We start from the raw sequence: 22,932 nt of genomic DNA, 5'->3' as shown, positions 1-22,932 counted from the left end.
CTCTGCGTGTGTTTCGCAGCGATTGGTTTTTGCTGAACATTTTGGAGGATTTAACTATCTTTAAACTAATCATTGTAGGTGAACCCGACTGAGCTCTACACACAGACCCAAGACATGAACAGTTCCATCCATCCTCCATCCGGTAGATGTACAAGTTGCATTATAAATTGTTTAAAAATATGTTTCCAATTCAGCTGAAAATGTTTGACATTCAGGTGAACATGTGCCTTGCCTTGGCATGTGTTTATGTCGGAAGCTGTCGGCGTCCGCTAGAACTTTTGCTGTCTCATCATTCTAAAACTCCTGCTCCTGCCGGAACTGTTTTCAGCAGAAGTTTCTAATGAACATGGACAGGACTTGGAACTTGTATTTGTGTAAATAAAAGCTGATAAAATCCTAACTTGATAAAAAACAGAAACATTGAAATATGAAAGTATATGTAAAAGAATCGACAGAAAGGCAGTCTGGGGAACTTTAACCCTTGTGTTCATGTGTTTCTCTGTTCCTTACACCTCCTGTGTGTGTGCTTCCCGTCTTTCACCAGACCAGCATGCCGCCCCCACCCTTCCCCCTCAACGCCCCCTGTTCTCACCCTTGCTACATCGTCCTGCGAGAATCACATCCAACAGTCAATACTGACCAACTCCTCTACAAAGTGTCTCTGTAATGACGTATTATACTTCAATAATTTCTGTACGGGGATCAAGGCAGAAACAGAGGTAATTCTTGGTACACCATAAACGCATAATGGCCGCACTAACTGGTCCGTGCAGGGGACGGGGGGAATTCATTAGTTACTCAGTTGTCTCTATGTTAGAGAGTGACAGACAATGCTCAGCTTTCCGTTATGATCAGCTTTCCTGCGACAATCATCAAACTGCTAGGTCTTGTATCAGATGATTGTTGTGGCATATTGCGAGAACTTCTTCCTGTTTACTATTGAGTTACTAGTTAGATTGATTTTACTGCACTGTCTGCTGAGGTCGTCTTTTGTCGCCGCGGTGTTCACCGATGACTTAATCACGTGCATCAGTCACAGAGGGATTAATTACGTACACTTTTACTTGAATCGTAGGAGATTAAAGGTATTGGGAAAATACACATGTAAGGAATGAAAATGAATTAACGGATTAAGACATAGTTTGAACTTGCGAAATAACGATGATTTATACTAATTTAAGTAATATTGGAATCTTGAAGTGAAAATCAAGTAATTGTTTATATGTGTGTATTTCATGTCCCTTGTGACAGTGAATGTCGTTTTCAAGATTCAGAAAAAGCATGATAAGTATGCGGACCTTTGTAATATCTCGCTTGCTTCCCAGAAGCACTCTCCGGTTCTGCGTTGTTCTCGGTGCCATTGGTTTGTCTCCACCTCATCTTTGGTGGCAGATCAGGAGAGAGCAGAGATTCCCAACGGGGACAAGGCTTTTGTCGACACTCTGGGGCCATGCAGAAGGCTGTTGGGGCGTCTCATTATTGTCTGTGCAGATCTTGGTGGATTCGACTAGGTAGCACTTCCTGGGAGAAGTCCCATTCACTGTCTGAGCTACTTGTAAAGGACAGAGTCCAGGCATGATGACTCTAACCAGACTGAACACCCAGAAGCATGGCCAGCCAGAAGCATGGCCACCCAGAAGCATGGCCAGCCAGAAGCACCAGAACCGAAATAAGCAAAACAAATAGGCAGGCCCATCATATATTATTCATCAGTGCATCAGTGTGATTTCGAGAAAAATGGGGGATTTACATGTGTGAGGATCTGTTTGTAAGTGAGTTACATATAGATTGTTTATACACAACTGCATTCTTTGAAATAGATACAGTGTTTGACTGCCTGCAGGAGGTCTGATAGAAGGTTATACAAATGTCGCTCTTTCTGACTGATGATAGCAAGATGCCCAGAGGGACAATAGGCGAAATCTATGCATACAGTCAGAACAGAAGACAGAAACCAGTGTCAAACTGAACCAAGCCAAACAATGAAAGATATATCTTTCTATCGACCTTTTCTTGAAACTACGATCCTTGGGACATTCATTGGCAAAAACCATCAGTGCGAAATAAACAAATGAATATGATTATAAATGAATATGATTATAATTTTGAGTTCTTGATGGCAAACCGAAAGTGAAAGAAAGTATTGAATGATAAATAATTTCATCAAGCAAACAAACATTGTTTAGTGATAAAAATTTCACAATGAAAATCTGAATGACCCCCGCAGAACTTCTCAAAGACCTGAATGTCCCACACCAGAGTATCCAGCTGAAACATGAAGACTAACACTTTCCCTTCCTAGACACGTCCATACAAACCACAGACAATGGGCTAGGAACCCTTGTTTACCACAAGCCTGCACACACAGAAGAGTGTATCTATTACAATTCCTGCCACCATCACCACATAAAACATGTCATCAGCCACCCTCACACGACGTACCAAAGCAATTTACCATCCTGACCTCAGCAGCGAATTTGACCAGCTGAAGAAAACATTTACTTCGCTCGACAGTTAACCTGCCCACCAAGTATAAAAACTATCAACAAGATCCTCAAGACTTTCACGATAAATCCTATACCGAACCACCATTCCCTACCAAGGTCCCGTCAGGTATCACATCTCCCGGAGAGGAGGAGGACATGAGTGGAGTGGAGTAGAGCGGAGTGGAGTGGAGCGGAGCGGAGTGGAGTGGAGTGGAGTGGAGTGGAGTGGAGTGAAGTGGAGTGGAGTGGAGCGGAGCGGAGTGGAGTGGAGAGGAGAGGAGTGGAGGTTTAATTTCGCATCAACATTGTTTCAACCGCGTAGCCACGAGACCAAATCTGACTTAAAGTACACATTTCTTCATTACAGTTTTGTTTGCAGAGGAAAAGTCATAACACAATGTTATAAAACAATCATTTTGTTATACATATACATTGTTACAATCCATGTACCTCATAAAAACAAGACAACAAAGGTGTCAGTTTCCCCAGCAACAAGACAATCAAGATCCTCTTGCACTGCGTTGAGAGAGGCACCAGCAACTCGTCACGAACCCCAGAGGATGTATAAACCAGTATCATGCAGCAGAGGAGACACATACATTAGATAAACCCTCAGATACCCAACACTAAACGCAAAGAACAGAAGACATCCGTCACTCAGCTTGAGCAGAAACCACGCTATCACATGGGAAACATAGAAGACAATTATGTCCATGGTCAAGAACAGGGGATATGATCACGGAAAGAGACAACAGAAGGCAGATACTACTACACATAGTGGGACATTTTGAAACAGGAATAATCTTACTGAACATTCATCGACTTAATATGTGCAGCGAAGACAAAAAGTACAAATATAGGAATTTGCTTCAGACCTCACGATAACTTCCTGGAAAGGCCCCACTCTCTCTATATCTTCAGTCGCTAGTCTTGCTTTACAGCTAGCTTATTGGAATTGTGCTTTCGTCAATCTAAATACGTATTAAGTTATTTCACATTATTTAGAACAGAACTGGAACGTTAAATGTGAAAATTCCTTTACTCTTGTTAGCTAACAACTGGTGTGGTGCCGGCATCGGCCTGTCCTTTGATATCTGTTAAATGACTTACCACAAGCTAATACCCTCCTGTATAGGGCATAAAACGTCATTCAAATGGCAAAATGTCCTAACAAAGAAAATTAGTTCCTTGATTGTGTGGAGGTTTTGCCTCCAAGGGACAATGTATTGACACGGGAGAGCCATGACATGGGTTAACGATGACGACACGGACTAATCTGATTAGGTGATTGTCATATGGCCGGACAGTATCTTAGATATAGCACGAGTAGGCAGGCCTCATTTATATGACGATATAAAAAGCAGGAAGACATTTTTGAAGAACCGAAGAAAGTTGGGCCTAAAATATCATTTAATACAGTATTATGTTAATAAGCAGGCTTTTGAGTTAATCGTATATGGTCTCAAGATCATGGGTTTAAAAACAAAAGGCTATACTTAGGAAGCAACTTTGTACCGAGCCGATATTCAGGATATGCTGCCAGGGTTTGGGGGAACAGCTATGTACCAGAAACTGCAAGTATTCGCATTTACACATTTTTTTCAGGACATAATTATTTTAATATACCAGAAGTAGTGTAACAGAAACTCCTGTAATCATATGTTTGGCGTCAACCGGGTTCACCTTGTGACATATTCTAACAGACCAGCCAACACTTCAACCACTTGGTGACAATTGTAGACAGGTGGTACTACGGGACGATTCCCAAACTATAAATAACATGCCAACAGAGAATCAGTCCTTAAGACAGCTTGGTACAAAACCATCAAAGAAAACAGAAATGTGCTGAAATTAACGAAAGTATTCCAAAATTAAGCAAGCTCAAATACAAGGAAGTGTAATACGATACCAGTGACAACTGCAATAGACAGACTGATGGTAATCTCATCTCAGTGACAATGTAACTTGGAAGAACCTTGCAGGCACCGTAGGAAGCCGGCAGCAGGATCATCACCCACAATGCTGGACTTTTTGTAGCTTCAGATTTAATGTGATATGAGAGGCAATAGTCAACTAACTTCATTATATACAAGAATGCGATGCAAGAAAATTCTACTCTAAGACACTTCTTTCTTTTATGTTCTGTGAGTCTCTGCAAGACTCCGGAAAGTACCAGTTAACATGTATAACACTCACAGCTATGTTGCAAAAGGCATAACACTGTCTCAAAATGATATTTCATTTATGACAGTGTTACCTCAAGTAACATGCGTTATGTAACAAGTAACGTATGTTGAGGCTAGAGTTAATCTACATCAAGATCTCTATTTTGGGCTGTATCAGTAAGCTTGGGTACTTTCCTATCTTATGGATCCTACAAGGTCCCCCCTAACTCAGTGTGTATGTATCCACAACACCAGACCGTATGCAAACTGCGCGATGTTAAGACCGTGCACATTATCTTAGATAGTTATTGTTGTTATCGTGCCACCAAATAATGTCAAAGTAATTCATCGCCATCGATAATTCAACAGGAAAGAACATTTTCCTATTCCCTGAAAATGATTGAGACAAATAGAATCAACCCAGTGTGGACTCACAAAAACTCAAAAAGAGTATTGGCTTCGTTTTTGCAATCACAAAATGTTGTAATTCTGTCCAAAAAAAAAAGAAAGAAAATAAAAGAAACCAATAACATTTTCACCCTTTTTACCACATTCTCAGACTGGAAAGTTTATAGAAAGCATTGAATTCTGATCCATAAATAAGGAAGGTAGACATGAGAAGAACATTTCAAAATTCAAAATCACCGATCAATGGCGTCCATTCTGCATATATTCGTGACGTAAGCATATACTCACCGCAACACGAATACCCGACACAGCCTCTTTTAGACATGATATGTATCTGTACCCGTGTCTGTTTGTCTGTCTGTCTGTCTGTATGTGTGACGATCCACCCACCCATATATATGAGTCTGTATACATTATTAACAAAAACTCTCAGATCGATCGACCCCTGTTGATATACGAAATATCAAATAACACTTCTTGAGTATCACCATATATCCATATATTAATCTAGCCCCTCTCTTCTCCTGTGAAGCGTGTCACGAATATTATATTTCTCACAGAAACACAATAGTTAATAATAGATAACTTTCACTACCAACAGAGACCGTCTCCTGCCAACTCGTGTCTGTAGAGATGGTTGTAGTGAGGTAGTACATAAAGCGCTATGCTGGCAAACTACAAGCAAGTGATCATCGCCTGGTTCTCTTTACCTAGGTGGACTTGCACAGCGGCCACAGCGTCCACTCCAGACATAGACATTCCATTCCCAGCTTAGCTTTCAGTCCAATTACTTGAACATTTTTTAAAGCGGCGCAAGTCTAAATGCGTGAGTGAGTGAGTGAATGTGGGAGTGAGTGAATAAGTAAGTAAGTTTCTAACATTCCATATATAATGATAATGTTAAAAAGTATTTATTAAAATCGCTTTATTACAGTGTATAGCTGCAAGACTCATTTATCTGACATCTACTATCTTGTAGCCTGTACTCAACTTTCAGAGCCAAACAAATAAAGACAATTACGCTAGTTTATGCTTGAAGCTAAGGCAGCTGTGACCCACTAAAACGCCGTGAAGGTATTACGTAGTTTGTTAAATGGAAGCAAGTAAATTGCATGTATTTGCCGATTCACCTTAACACAGGTAGAATGGAGAAGTCACATTGTAGGATAAGGTGATTCCATCTGGTCATTACATAAACACAATATGCAAAGTTCCCGCTGGTGTGATGATGTATAACGCGCCGATGACGCCGATGACGCCGATGACAACAACGAGGCCGCCAGCGATGTTGTGAATGTAGGTGGAAAAATCGTCAAATATGTCACCTCACTCCCGCTTCAGACCCTTGCATCATGCAGATGATACGTATCTCGTGACTTGGAAAAAGCGTACATTCAAACATTTAGATGAGTGTTTAAATATGCATTATGTGTTCTATTACAGCGTCCAATATATATGGTAATTTCAAACTAGCACCTTTAGAAAGGACGTCATAACTTCTTATAATAAACTGACGGAAATGTGTAATTTAGAAACACGTTTCCTAATGAAGATCATGTTCTTTGTATTCTAATCCTGTCTGTTTTGATGACATTATAGCAAAAAAAGATGGATTGATTTCTTTTGAAGCCTGTAATCTAATTGCTGTATCAAAGCAAACATACGATTCTGAGAATTCATGGCAGCTGTTAGTTTTGTTACCTCGTTAGATTATTGAATGAACATACATGAACGAAGAATCGGCACGACCCTCTTCCTCCTCCCTTGTCTAGGTTTGTTTTACTCCTGATCACCAAAAGACTCTTGTAAATACAGTGACGGCAGTTGCGCAGAATAGAGACCCATCAAATTTAAACCTTATTTGGCTATTCGTCTAAACACGTCCAGTTGGGAGACCTAGTCCCGCCCAATCAATGAGCTCTTGGATGTCCCTTCCTCAGCATTGGTTCCCGTCGACTTACAGCGACTCCAGCAGAGAAAGCAACGAGTGGCTATTTGAACAAGCTAACTTGGGGACCGGGCACCTGATTATTTGATGACGGGGTTGAAACAGGAAGGCTATTGTGTATCGTTGAGATCTGATCAATTTTCCTTTTCTAAGTAGTCTGTGAGTTTGTGTGTGCGGGTGTAGCAGTCTTGTGGGCGGAGAGCTACATAAAGTCGGGGCAACTGTAGCATCGGTCCTTACAAGCCAAGCCGGGGAGAGATAACACGCCTACAGCAAGCAGAACACCACAAACTCCCCTCTCTATCTCAAACGCTGTAGATTATCGCAAACATATCAACTCATTTCTTTGGAACTTAGCAACCATCAGGTAAGTCACTTTTCTTACTTTGGGGCAAAATTACAAAATATGTAATGCCTTTGCAATGGAGATGCAATGAAGTTGATACCTCGGACATTCATATCGGGAATTAGTACATAGTTTTTCCCACTGGTATTTTTGTTATGCCTTTTTAATTAAGAGTGTAGAAGTGATTTTTCACACTATTAATATGTTTTCTCCTAATTATTGTCATAAACAAGGTGCAAAGTATGCGTGGACGATGCTAATAAATTTATTAAGACATTTTCCATTAGTTTTCAGTAGACAAATTTAACTGTCCTGTTGTTTTAATATCAGATGATCACCACAGACTAGATATACTTTTGAATGTAACTGATGTGAATTGCCTGTATTTCTGATAGCTAATGATATTAAAATCTCAAGTAAAACATGAAAAGATGTTTTGCATAGATCCATGATCGCTAATGACATTTAGAAATCTGTCTCAAGCAAAACTGAAATGCGAAAGAAAGTACATTCTTCTCATAACCTGTCAGATAAATACACTCATATTAAAATGTTTGAGGAACCCCGTGCGTCTAAACTTCATATGGAGAGACAATCCTGTCTTATTCCGAGAGTATGTTGAGAGTAAATATTGTAAATCTCTCAGCGTCGATACTGAAGGGGACGAAGACGCATTTGCTGTCTTGCAGTGTCCAGTTATTACATTCATGTGTCCTTGAAACAGGAAACATATTTGAAAGATAGATTAAAAAGACGTCTATGGTTATAACAGGTAAATAAAACTTTAGATTACACGCACTAGATGGAGTCTGTCATTTCTGTAAAGGTGCTTTGTCGGTTCTCGCGACGTTACCTGGTTACAATTAAAACTGTGTAGTATCTGAGTATAAGGCCTTATGTTTGTGTTGCGACTGGTGGAGGGTAGTGGTGACATATTTGCGATATTGATTTCCTGCTGATGAGGTCCGACTGTGCAGCCGCATCACCGCCGTCAAACCATGACGACTTCTGCACGTATCGCATCAGCTCCGTGAAACCATGACATCTTCTACACTTGCAGATTAGAGAAGGTGGAACGTGTTTTACTGTACTTTACGACCGCACTACCAGACCTGTATGACTGCTTGACAACCTCGTCCCTATCACCACCCAGTTCCAACTTACAACTGGGTGCGAGCAGCGCGTATAGTTTAAGTTGCACAAAAAGTCCTGCCGATATCCCATCCCGATAACTCAGAGACTCCTTTCAGAGAGTACCGTAATTGTCTACCACTAACCTGGCATCGATTCTAACAGTGGTAATTATGTCACCACTGAAATACAATTACACATCATAATAAACAGTAAGTGAATTTGGCAATCACACAATCTAGCGTCGCTGTAACGAATATCTGGAGTAGATCTGTCGTGATCTGAAGAGCATGATACAGAGACGAAGGACACGTGGGGGAACCAACCTCACTCAAACCTAATAGACGTGGAACTCATTGGATACGTTTATCGTAATTGCTTTTTGATTTGTAATATGATTAATGACGAACGATATACACATGAGACTATCTATGACAGACAGCACATCCCTCCCTGTCCAACAGGAGTATACGTGTCGGTCAGGCTCAGAGCAACTGCTATAATATTATTACCCTTACTACTACGTTATTATTGTGTATCCAAATAAATTAAATGATTGATATATTTAGAGAAGAACTGGACCCTGAATGACCTTTGCTGTTCAACAACCATACCTTCAATATGTCAATACTGACGATTTTGCACATGAAAAAACACACATGCGTTATGAAGGCTTGTGATCTGTGCAGTGGCCAAATACGAGGCCTACTGACGGATTGATTCTGCGGGCACCAAACCTGGTCTGATAGTTGGCCAGCTCATGCCTATGACTTTATCAGTGTGGATTACGTAATGTGTCCATCCCAATAGGTTTTCCTCCACACTGGACAGACGTTGGTAGACAGGGAGTGAGTGAGTGAGTGCGTTAAAATAGGGAGTGAGCTGCACGCACAAACCACACAGACTCTTCCGGACTTAAACATCACACATATCAACATCAGTACTGGCCTAACGAGACGCACGCTGTTGGTGGCTCCATACAATAATTGTGATAATCGTTCTATCATGGATATGCAATAAACCTGTTGAATATTCCTCATATCAGATATATACACTACACTAGTTAAATATACCTAATATCAAAAATCGGCAATAGACCAGATAAATTAGCCCAGTAACAATGATAGACACAAGACGTGTTTAGTATACCGTATATCAGTTATATGCAAGTCACAAGTGTAATACACCACACATCAATACTTTGCTGCAGGCTAGATAAATATACCTGATATCAAAGATCGTCAATGGATCAGTTAGACTAATTTCAATAACTCGGGAACAAAGATAGATGCTAGACATGTTTGATACTTCTCACATCAAAGGCCAGTTTAACATACTTCATGTCAAAAAGAAATGTACCATGCCAGTTCCAGCATCAAATACGTACAACAGATCGGTTTGTTACAGCCAGCCCATGCACCTAGTTATGTGTACCATGATTAGAAAACCATCTGTAAATTCCCATCGGGTCCCGTCAATGTGTATGCGTGTGCGTGTGCGTGTGCGTGTGCGTGTGCGTGTGCGTGTGCGTGTGCGTGTGCGTCTAGGTGTGCGTGTGTGTCTTGTTTTACTGGGAAGCCTACTGTACATGTGGGTAGTTAAAAGCAATCATCGAGTCACAATGAAATTCCGTTTCAGGACGCGAGAACACAACGTTAAAATAACTGGTAAAAAGAACTTTTTATCCTCGTAGATTGTACCTTTGTTTAGCAAAACCTTCAACAAACCTGTCACGCGATAGCAGCCTGAGGGTCCAGTTTATACCCTATGCTCAACCTTCAATATAACGCAACCGGCACTGTTCCTACGTGATGGCTTATGTTCTGAATTGGGGATATATTGAAGAAATAACTTTAAACCCAACAGAAATGATTTCTACAAATAGACCTTTTAGTGATATCGTCTTCTCCGTGGAGAGAGGACTTGCTCTTATTAACATATCTCAGTTTGAAAGCCACACTGGCTACAAAACTGACATAATGGCTAGTCTATTTCGAAAATAGCAAGGTGCAAGAGACTTAAGTGATTCTGTCTCTGCATATTTGATGTCGGTGGGGTGGGTATTTGATGTCGTCGGTAGTGGTGTTTGATGTCGTCGGTGTCACTTTTCGTGTGGCTGCTGACATCCCAGTGGACTCCAGAAGGAGGCTCTCCGCATCCCTAACCTCCTGTGATGGTTACCACGTGTGACGAGGGAAGGCTGTTCCGTGATTTATATCACTCTAACTGAATATATGACTGCTTCAACTCGGAAACTAAGACAAAGGAGACGAATAAGAATCAATTACAGGCAGGCGGAATACTCTCACTCGATTTCCTGTAATCTTAGGGATCAGCAGTTGTTAAATGACAGCCACCGTACAGGGAAATAATGTAATAAAGCTGTAGAAAATACTTTGAAATCTGGACTTTATAGACAACATTTGACATTACGTGATGGCAGATTCCATACTGTACTATCAAATTATACGAAAATGAATTTACAGAAAGTATTGTTTGATACTTGACTATGTGTGCATAACCTAGGCCTGTTATACGCATGTAACTCCATGTAAAGAGGCTTTAACAGTTATACTGCAGCCTCTGGCTCCATGTGGAGAATGGCACTATGTAAAGAGGCCTCATCTCTTATTCAGACTTCTAGTTCTATGAAAAGCATCCCTACCTGCTGTACAGCAGTCACTGGCTCTATGTAAAGAGACCCTATCTGTTATACAGCAGTCACTGGCTCTATGTAAAGAGACCCTATCTGTTATACAGCAGTCACTGGCTCTATATAAGGAGACCCTAAATGCTGTACAGCAGTCACTGGCTCTATATAAAGAGACCCTATCTGTTATACAGTAGTCTCTGGCTCTATGTAAAGATGCCCTATCTGTTATACAGCAGTCACTGGCTCTATATAAAGAGACCCTATCTGTTATACAGCAGTCACTGGCTCTATATAAAGAGACCCTATCTGTTATACAGCAGTCACTGGCTCTATATAAAGAGACCCTATCTGTTATACAGCAGTCACTGCCTCTATATAAAGAGACCCTATCTGTTATACAGCAGTCACTGGCTCTATATAAAGAGACCCTATCTGTTATACAGCAGTCACTGGCTCTATGTAGGGAAGACCTAGATCGTGGAGGGGAACGACTTCGTCCTTTCACAACCTTCACGTTAAGCGTTAATTATAGTCGAATTACTAAATATTCATACCGCATTGAGTTTAACCTCTTTATCAGATAATGTCTATGGATATTAGGCTGTAGCGAGAGATCATGTCAGTGCGTGCGATATGCATGTTAATGTAATGGCTTTTGTGTAATGTTGTGGTGTTGACAGAACGTGTGTCGGGTATATGCCGGGTGCGGGAAATGCAGCTTGGTAAACTGAGTATTTCTATGAAATATGTGCTTCATATTCTGCCCACAGCTATATGTTTGCTTAATGATACCACTGTAATTAATAGAGACATTTGTATCAGGCAGAACATCGTGGACACGCAGACCAGAATGATATACGTCACTCATTAGTCTTGGAGGGGAATCAAATTTCATTCGTCAAACCAAACTCAAAGTTTAACTGTCTGCTTAAAGAAAATGTCAACGTTTCATCAATCGTGAAATTACTTTCGAATGTAGGCAGTATATTGTGGCCGATTTGTATGTAGGCAGTATATTGTGGCCGATTTGTATGTAGGCAGTATATTGTGGCCGATTTGTATGTAGGCAGTGTCTTGTGCCCATGACATGATGTTTGTATGTAGGCAGTGTACTGTGCCCATGACATGATGTTTGTATGTAGGCAGTGTATTGTGACAGTGACTTGATGTTTGTATGTAGGCAGTGTATTGTGACCGTGACCAGATGTTTGTATGTAGGCAGTGTATTGTGACCGTGACCAGATGTTTATATGTAGGCAGTGTATTGTGACAGTGACCAGATGTTTATATGTGGGCAGCGTATTGTGATCGTGACTTGATGTTTGTATGTAGGCAGTGTATTGTGGCTGTGACCTGATGTTTATATGTAGACAGTGTATTGTGACCGTGACTTGATGTTTGTATGTAGGCAGTGTATTGTGACCGTGACTTGACGTTTGTATGTAGGCAGTGTATTGTGACCGTGACTTGACGTTTGTATGTAGGCAGTGTATTGTGGCCGTGACCAGATGTTTATATGTAGACAGTGTATTGTGACCGTGACTTGATGTTTGTATGTAGGCAGTGTATTGTGACCGTGACTTGATGTTTGTATGTAGGCAGTGTATTGTGGCCGTGACCAGATGTTTATATGTAGACAGTGTATTGTGACCGTGACTTGATGTTTGTATGTAGGCAGTGTATTGTGACCGTGACTTGACGTTTGTATGTAGGCAGTGTATTGTGGCCGTGACCAGATGTTTATATGTAGACAGTGTATTGTGACCGTGACTTGATGTTTGTATGTAGGCAGTGTCTTGTGACCGTGACTTGACGTTTGTATGTAGGCAGTGTATTGTGGCCGTGACCAGATGTTTATATGTGGGCAGTGTATTGTGATCGTGACATTATGTTTGTATGTAGGCAGTGTATTGTGGCTGTGACCAGATGTTTATATGTAGACAGTGTATCGTGACCGTGACTTGATGTTTGTATGTAGGCAGTGTCTTGTGACCATGACCAGATGTTTGTATCTAGGCAGTGTCTTGTGGCCGTGACCTGATGTTATCCGTCTCCGAATTGTCCTCGATTCTCCTGACTGAAATTTGCACTGGTTTACTGACAGAACCACAGCCCCTTTGACACTCTGGGTATGGCTGCAGTGTTGGGGACTCTCTATATTATACCAAAAGTTTTTGGTGAATTCGACTCTGCATGCCTTCCTGAGAGAAGTTCAAATCGCTATCAGGGAATGAGCAAGGTCTGATGATGAGGGCTAACCAGTCTACCAGACACCAGTGTATCAGGACCACTGTGCTTGATTAATATATTTTAATGTGAAAGTAATAATAAAGAAGAGACGAAACCTTTTCAACTCTTGGTGCGGCAGATGATGTTTTACAACCAGCATTGTCCTCCTGTAGGTTGATCAATGCAGGGCCGCAGAAATACCCTGTACAAAATGCTCCCTATTCCACTCTTGCCCGGACATGTTGCTTCGGTTCACCACAGACAGCAACAAAGACAAAAACACGTGACTCTTGGTCCTTAGTTATTATCATAAAATAGGACGAACATGAACGACATGACGGGAACAGCCTTTCACTGATGGCCAATTATAGTGTCGATGGGCTCGCGGACGCTTAATACCTGTGAGAGTCTTTCAATATTATATGAGAGTTCGCCCCTTACTGGCGGGAGGCGATCAAGTGTCCCATACAAGTCAAGGAGAAAATTCAACAGATATTAGCGCCAGCGAAGGCTATTAATATAACCTGATTAAACATACTGAGAGCCACCATCCTTCTCAGGGAACTGTTCGGATCTGATCCTGGCGGGGAATTGCCTGTATCCTACATACTGACTCGGAAGTAATGTGTTTGTAGAGAAACACTTACAGATTGGACGTAATTGGGATAGATTGATCCTTTGAAGATTCCAGTAAAACGTTTTATTGTATTAGAAATATTTCAAGTACAGCTCCTCGGGGTTGTGAGATCAGGGTTTAAGTAGGATCACAACCACAGGGGCCCATGGTGGTGATTAGAACGACGGCAGTTGATCCAGTACTTCTGAAATGATTTCATTAATCCTACCTATATGTATGCAGCTGTCAATCACTGTAGATCTGCCTCCCCGTGGTAGTCTCGTTATCTCTGAAGTGTTCATCATTATACGACAAATATATCATGACCCAGTACCACTGTGGGGAAAATGGAGGGGGTTAGTGAGCTTTTTTGAATTCGTCACTTTAATATATTTTAACGTTTGATCAACTGTTTGTGGTTCTGTTTGTTGCCTAACACCGAACTCTGCTACATCATGCCTTTACGTAAATCAGTCAAGTAAATGGACCAGACAACCCAGTGGTCAATAGCATGAGCAATGAGCCATGCCATAAGTACAAACAGCTTTAAAGTCACGGAGCCTGACCAGCATTAACTCATGTTGACCTATTCTACCCAGGTAGAAACATTTAGACATTATCAAGCGAAAAGCACAAAACTGGATGGCAGGTTTAGGTATGTAACAGAACACCTCGACTCATATAAATACATTTACATTTTCACTTACCCCACCACTGCTTGACAAGTATTAGAGTAGCCACGACCTCACAAATCAGCCCAGTTTGCATATATGGGAACACACTCCAGAACATTCCATTAAAAGCAAGAGGGAAACAGGTTGTCGTCTAAATATTGAAAAGTTCAATTTCCTCGTAGGAATCGTGTCGTGATGGCGTCTTGCTGAACTAAATCGCTCTACGACACACGCGTTAAACAGTAGCGGCATTGTCTTCACGGCATGGTTAGCGTGTATTGCACGTGCTTAATTGCCAATCTACCTGTAGCTACCAACTGTATTCGTCCAGATTACTTGCCCCGCCTGCTTGTCACAAAGGTGTTCACTGCGCTGGCTCATCTGATACCTGTCAAGCGGTAGTGTACAAGACAGTACTACAATCACTAGGTGTCGTTGTGTTAACGCTAAACAATGATCACTGCTGCCAGTCAGGCTGGTGCCACTGTCGTCTGGAGCTGTTCAGGCCAGACTAAAATATGTTCCTCCCATTGTATCCATTGCCGGTGACTTGATTGAATGGCTGTTGTTAAACTCTGAAGGAAGTCGATCAAATAATGAAATTATTTGTTTTGAACGTCAAGAAATCAGTAAATTATATATAGCTGAACGCTGTGTTAAACAAACAGACAAAAAACGAACACTGTGACAAAGACTGTGACAAGAAAGGGAGCCCTCAAGCTCTGCCCCAGTCTAAGCTACAGATCCTTGATAATAAGTGAAAATGAAATGAATTGGCAAATCTAGAGTGGAGTCCCTTTGGATTATACTTATTGTTTCTGTAACAAAAGGCAAACTATATTTCTTTGACTAAATGCATGTCTGCGTGGTCTGGTGGGCAGATAGCTTAGCGAGACTGTTTGTTAAACCTCCATAACGTCACACTTATATAATAACAAATCTCAATCAATTCTTTAACTGTGATCCATGGTGGGGAGTAAAATACTATCATAACCCTGTCACACCGATAGCAGTGATCGTGATCGACGTAAGAAAAAACTCCATGATATTAACACATGAAAATGCATGTCAATCACCCCCGTGCGCGTCTCAAATTGAGGGACAATATAGCGTCAATGTTCAGCGTCACCGCCATTTAGCAGTGTTACGGCAAGTCCTGGTGTATTCGTAAGCTTTTAAATCATGTATATATACTGCCAGGCAGCTACTGGTTTATAGCCTACCTCTTCATACAAGTCAATTGATTTTATTTAAGACCGCGATATAACGACTTGCCCTGATGTGTAAAACTGACATCAATGTCGATTCCAAATCAAGACCCCGGTGACAGGATAGCCTGTATTGTTGTTTTTCGCCGATATTCCGTTGGCTGATTAAACACCAATGTGTAAATGTGACCGGGCCTAGAACCACCAATCAGCTGACTGGTTAACCCGGGAAAGGTTTTATGAACTAATTCGCCATTATGCACACGGAGGATCAGCGCGACGCGGGAAGGGACCTATCACCGCCACTATGTCCATATAAAATTACAGTGTCAGTATGATTGATCAAATTTAGGTGTTATTGAAACAAAGTTTAATTCTCCAAACGTGCGACATAAAAATATTTTCTTTGCCCCAAGATCATTTTCTGACATTTCCTCAAATCTCTCCCATATGGAACTGCGTTAAACTGGTTTGATTTGGAAACTATTTTGTAGAAACGAATAATAATCATAAAATCATCTCAAGGTAATAAGAGTTACAAAAAAACCAACTAAAAAGCAAATCTCAAAATATGAGGTTATTAATACAGAATTTTCACAGATCAAAATAGCTAAGGGCAGTTATGTGAGTGAGTGAGTGAGTATTTGAATAGAGAACCATTTGTACTGACGAGGATGTCTAAGCGAGTATTGAACCTATTGATACACTGTGTGATGTGTACACACGTACAGCTCACTGAAAGATGAAAGTGTTGTATGTTTTGTTTTGTATCGAGTGATGTATTACCTGAGCCCAGGGCTCACAATGAAGTGCGTCTTTCAAACAACGGGCGCAAGTTATCGGTGTCAGCGTCCTCGGCATAAACCCGCAATTACTGTGTGTGCTCCCATGTGCTAAGAGCCCATGTTTCATACTTTTGTTCAAAATGTAATAATTATAATAATTATACAAATAATCATTAATCACTAACTACTACTACTACTACTACTACCACCACCACCACCACCACCGCCGCCGCCGCTGCTGCTGCTGCTGCTACTACTACTACTACTACTACTACTACTACTACTACTACTACTACTACTACTACTACCACTACTACTACTACTACATAGTTGTATATTGCTTTGTACGGTGGAAACAACATTCACTGTGTTACCCTCACCCAATATATAGCATAACTGGCCTGTCATCACATTACATCAGGCACTCCCTGTATTTATCCCGAAGTTGGTTTCTCATATGCAGGCATGTGGAAAGTCAGAGAGTGCTGAATCACTGACAGAACAAAGAGTATGTAACCATTCACTGCCTGTAGGAAAAGTGATTCAATGCAGATATATACACCGGCGTCCAAGATGTTCACACAACGTTCACACAAACACCGGCGTACAAGATGTTCACACAACGTTCACACAAACACCGGCTGTATTTCCAAGTACAGGGGTGGAAATACATGCACACTGACTCAGGCACGACACGGAGACAATGTACTTCATCTGGTGAAATAGGTCTTTAGTGTGACTGTAAACGTTATCGTTATCCTAATTGAGTGTGTCTATTTGTTTTAGTTTAGGACGACCACACAGTAAAAGCATGTTCATAGAAAGTCTTTACCTGAATCTACCTATGTTCCAATCCACGGAACCCTATGTTGTTTGGAATCATGTTATGAACAGACGGATAACTGGCATGTGACTTCCACTGTACCATGTTGGTTTCAAGACCCTTTCTTACTGGAGAAGTGTTCAGAATTTGTATACAGGACTTTTCTTATGTTGGACTGAAGACGACCAACAACTGAAAGCCTGAACTTTGAATGTATTTCTGACTGGAGTAAGTGAGATGTATGTAACAGAATCTATAGTTATGTTACACAGTGTCATTCAGAAAGTGGTCAAATGTAACATATGGGTCTTTTGAGATAACACTTTCTCAGAAATGTACAGATTCTAGTACTTTTGTTGGATCGAGTTCCATCCAATGTTCGAACCCACACAGTCAGAGCCAAGCACCTAATCACCAGCACACAAAATCAGCCATCTAACCCACTTCGCCAACGTGGCTTCCACAACAATTCAAGATCTAGACTATCATTTGTTTGCGTATAAAGCAGAAGGTGATGGTTACTTTCAGTGACAGTACTGCAAAAACAGTCTAGATTCAGGACCAGTTTGCTTGACTGATTCAGCACTTGTAGTACCCCCGGACTCTGACCGTACTGTAAAGCCAGTCTAGATTCAGGACCAGTTTGCTTGACTGATTCAGCACTTGTAGTACCCCCGGACTCTGACCGTACTGTAAAGCCAGTCTAGATTCGCAGATTTACAACATAATAAATCACGAAGCAGCCGTATTCTTCCTTTGATGATGATATGACCAAACAGTGCCTTACGTACGCTCCAATTAAACCTGGGAGATCGGTGGTAGAGTTGATATACAGTCAGTTTGACTCTGACTCTCATTGTCGCATTAATCAATGTTTGCAGGTACTTGCTCACTTGTAGTAAATCCGCCATCACCAGGTGGCGCAGTGTCCACGTCACTCCTTCAACCCTAACTCAACTTTCAGCGCAACACAATGACACAGCAATATATCCAAGAACACACCAGCACGGCACACTAAATCAGAAACATAAAAATGTGTGTTTCAGAAACAGTTTAAAAGCATAGCAATGTTGTCATTTCAACTTCGTGTTCCACTTCCTCCAGCACCTTTCTGTCTCTACAGAACATTAATTCTCTCGTTCACAGTCTGTGTTTCTTATCCGCACACATAGACTTGCAAGCACTCAGTATAACTCTGTCTCTTGTTTACAATGTGTGTCATGTACTCGTACACAAAGATCGCCAGGCACACAGACACACTCCGCACTTCTGTCTCTCCGATACAGCATCCTCCTGTAGTCTAGTTAACATTTTACTAGGTGTAATAATACACTCACAAAAAACATTCTTTGATAGGTCACTTGGAATATAATCAATGTCTTCAGAAGATGGTTACGCGTCTTGTGTTTTCTCCTGGAGACTGTAGCGGGGATAAGATTCCGTATTAGTTTATACAAGCAAACTTAGCATCTGTCTTCTTGGTTTCACGAGGCTGCCGAAAGCTCCACCACTGTCATTGGAAAGTAGGTTTGCGTCTGGTCCTGTGCCTCACCTGGCGCACATCCTCTACCATCAAGGGTGTTATATGTTCATATGTTATATCGTATCCGATGCAGCATAGTGTCCTCGTGGAACAGTGTTGTAACCCCGTGGGTAAAGCGTTCGTTCGTCATCCCGAAGACCCGGGGGTCGATTCAGTATATGGGTTTAATGTGTGAAGGCCATTTCTGGTGTCCCCCGCCATGATATTATTGGAATATTGCTAAAAGCGACGTAAAAACAAACTCACTTACCCAATAGTATTCTCACATTGATCTCCAAAAGGTGTGTACACCGTGTTAGGTATCGTACCGTTGGACACGAAGGGCTCACAAACCAATCATGCTTATATGTAGTGTCATCAAGGTTACACCTTAAAGTTGTAGAAGAAACTGTCACCACTTTCTTATAGTCATTCATTAACATCAGGTCTCATCATTTTTTTTACAGTCATTCATTAACATCAGGTCTCATCACTTTCTTACAGTCATTCATTAACACTAGGTCTCATCACTTTCTTACAGTCATTCATTAACATCGGGTCTCATCACTTTCTTACAGTCATTCATTAATACCAGGTCTCATCACTTTCTTACAGTCATTCATTAACATCGGGTCTCATCACTTTCTTACAGTCATTCATTAACATCGGGTCTCATTACTTTCTTACAGTCATTCATTAACATCAGGTCTCATCACTTTCTTACAGTCATTCATTAACATCGGGTCTCATCACTTTCTGACAGTCATTCATTAATATCAGGTCTCATCACTTTCTTACAGTCATTCATTAATATCAGGTCTCATCACTTTTTTTTATAGTCATTCATTAATATCGGGCCTCACCACCTTCCTGTGTTTCCTAAACACCAGGCATTATCACTTTCTTATCGTGAGTCACGAACACCAAGCATCATCACTATATTATAATGATTCATAATAGATATGCATGAAGGAAAGATTGACTTCAGGCCAATCAAATAATCAAAATGACACCTCTCTTGGATTTGTGTTGCAGTGGATGGTTTTGTTGTTAGTAAAGCGTCTCTGGTTAACCAAACACGGTAGTCGACACAGATGAAAAGAGGGAGAGAGAGCGAGAGAGAGAGAGAGAGAGAGGTGGGGAGAAAGAGTGTGTGAGTGAGAGAGAGAGAGAGAGAGTTTATCTATATGGGCATAATGCTTATGGGGTCAGGCGTTCCATATATCATGTAAGACACGTCAGTGCAAGGTACCAGCTGCAGATAGGCTAGATGGGACAGTGCTGGACAACAGTAGGCAGACGTAACTTTCAACATTCCACAAGCCTTGCCATGTATAGGCCACAACTGTTTGCAACTGACTCGAGTCGACGCACACTTCATCTCTTAGCATTGCAACCACCGTAGCGCAAGCGTGCAAGGTTGTCAAGTGGTCAGTCGGTGGAAGGGGATTGAGGGGGAGTCAAGAAGGACAGGAATCAGATTATCCGGTGTTTGATGTTCGATCCATGTTGCACAACGTCAGCTCTATGAAGAGCCTGATGATCTTCTCATTAACGACGAGGGGACTAATAGCAACTATCCCATGCTTGAAGGACAGCATTTAGTCGAGCTGGAATATAAGCTGGAACTTAAGTATGTAATATTGGATATGCTGTGGGAATTAAGGTATCCCCTGTTTTAAGTGTATGTCAGGTGAAGTTCATGCAGCCCCTGATCCCTCGTGGTGTGAATTCCAGCAGCCCTTGGACCAGTGTCTGCATGGGCTGTCATCGTATGTTGACAATCGCTGGATTTGACTACAACATCAAACAGATGTGAAGTTGCTGAAACAAATATATATCCATGATATAGTCACAATTGCGCAATCAACTCTGCGTTTCAGCAGAGATTTTTTATGAATGTGGACAGTTTTTTCACTTCTAATATAATATGTAGGTATTGATATATCCCTCTGAGCATCGTGATGGGTATTTATACATTTCAACGTCTGTTTGGATTCATGCATCCTTGGTATCCAAGGGGATGTATGCAACCTGTATATCAGCATTCGAGGGGATACATGCATCCTATGTATCAGGATTTGACTGGGTGTATGCATCCTGTATATCAGCATGTCAGAAGATGCATGCATCACATGTATCGGGATTTGAGGTGATGTAAGCATCCTGTATATCAGTATCTGTGGGAATGAGTGCACCCTTTGTAGCAACCTTTACTTTGATGACTGAATACTTTGTATCAGCACAGGAGGATGCATGCACTCTTTGTTTCAATGTATGAAACGCGAGGCGTCCTGTTCTTTTGCTCTGTGTGGAGCATGCATAAATACAGTGGCTTGATGAAAGGCGCACTTCCTTCTGCCCATGTAGCCCCCTCCTCGAGAACTATCTCAACTTTAGTTATCTCTTGAGAATGTCTTAATTCAACAAAACACTCTGCAAAATAGCTAGTCCATGCTTTTTGATCAATCATTTAAAGAGCCCAGCGTCCCTGTTGAAATGTCCCTTTCTAGCAAGCATAGCATCTGCTACCTCTATAATCTCGGCCTTCTCAACACCAGCCTCCTCACATGACTTGCCCAGCTCTTATAGCAAGTTTGGGAATCAATGATTTTAATCTTTTACATTCTAGGGAATCAATTGTGGATTGTGGACAATGTTTATCCCCGCTACTTGTGAGGAAGTAGTTGCTTCTGGGAGTAGGATGATCATAGATGAAATGTTTCTGCCTTTCTTTGAGTATATCGGAAGGCAACTACGAGCTTTCAAGGACCCTGTGAAGCGGAAGGACAAAAAAGACAGCTGTGAGAGTCTTTTAGACAATAATATGCTCAATAACTATAACATAATGAAAGTGTCACCATTATAGATTATTCGTTCATGGAAGGTGACATTCACGACAACAATCTATAGCCGTTACAGTGCTTCTGTACATCAATGACTGCCATTTAGATACATATAAGGAATATGGATATGAATTGTGTTGATATTTATCTCAAAGATGTTCTCATAGTAAACAATCATTTAACCTTTTGTTATTTTGATATGGATTAGGAAATATGAGATGTTGTTGACATCAGAATCTATATTAGGATATTCAAGTATACAATTATGAACCTTAGTGTCATTTTACAGGCGTAAAAACATCAATAGTATGTTTAATCAAACTACATTCCTGTCAAAATCATTACAGCTTTTTAAAAGATGGTTTGGCAATGGTGTTATTAAAGTTATGCAGTCTCTATGATTCGCAAACGGAGACTTCTATCTCAGGTTGTATTGATAACTTTGTCTTTGTCTGATCGCGACATTCATATGCCGAATGCACATGAATTTGCAGTAAGGTAAACGTGGCTTTAGATGACGTGAGTGAGTAGAGTTTGACGTTACTATGACAACATACCAGTTCTATCAGTTTCGGGTGCAGGACAATTACCCATGTGGGATGTTCCCTGGGATTGTTTATAACATCTCTATGAAGGCGATATAGCTTACAACGAACGAGTCGAAAAGGGTGTGAGTGGAGAATCTCCTTTTCATATAGCTTGCAACAGAAGAGTTGAAAATCATGTAAGTTGAGAATATCTACATAAAGGCCATGTTGGTAAAAAGGGATTACATAGGATGTAGGTAGAGGATATCTATAGAAACTCAAGAAACGTGTTGAAGGGGATGTGATTTGACAATCCTTTGGATTCTAATTAGTCGCTAGCAATAACATTTAGCAATATTCCAGCAATATGGGAAACCAAACTGGATTCATACACTGGATAATGCTCATTAAGGAATACACCCAGTACAATACTGACAACTAACTGATACACCATTGACAGAATCCACTGCACCCAGGATAATCCACTGGTACACCCAGGATAATACCCACTGACGAGTACACCTGGGATAATGCTCACTAACGTGCACACCCAATATAATGCTCA

At 41.1% G+C, this 22,932-nt stretch overlaps 1 protein-coding gene across 1 annotated transcript in view; it reads left to right on the top strand.

Moving 5' to 3' along the window:
* The first annotated feature begins 6,950 nt into the window (after positions 1-6,950).
* Positions 6,951-22,932, top strand: part of LOC137261653 (elevenin-like) — a 38,494-nt gene continuing 22,512 nt past the window's right edge. Inside the window, exon 1 of the mRNA XM_067799431.1 lies at positions 6,951-7,374. The gene's annotated coding sequence lies outside the window, so the exon portion shown is untranslated. The remainder of the gene's footprint in view (positions 7,375-22,932) is intronic.

Source organism: Haliotis asinina, chromosome 14, assembly GCF_037392515.1.
Source record: "Haliotis asinina isolate JCU_RB_2024 chromosome 14, JCU_Hal_asi_v2, whole genome shotgun sequence".
In the NCBI taxonomy this organism is placed as follows: Eukaryota; Metazoa; Mollusca; class Gastropoda; order Lepetellida; family Haliotidae; genus Haliotis; species Haliotis asinina.
Note: the sequence above shows the minus strand (reverse complement) of the source record. Positions and strands in the feature narration are given on the sequence as shown.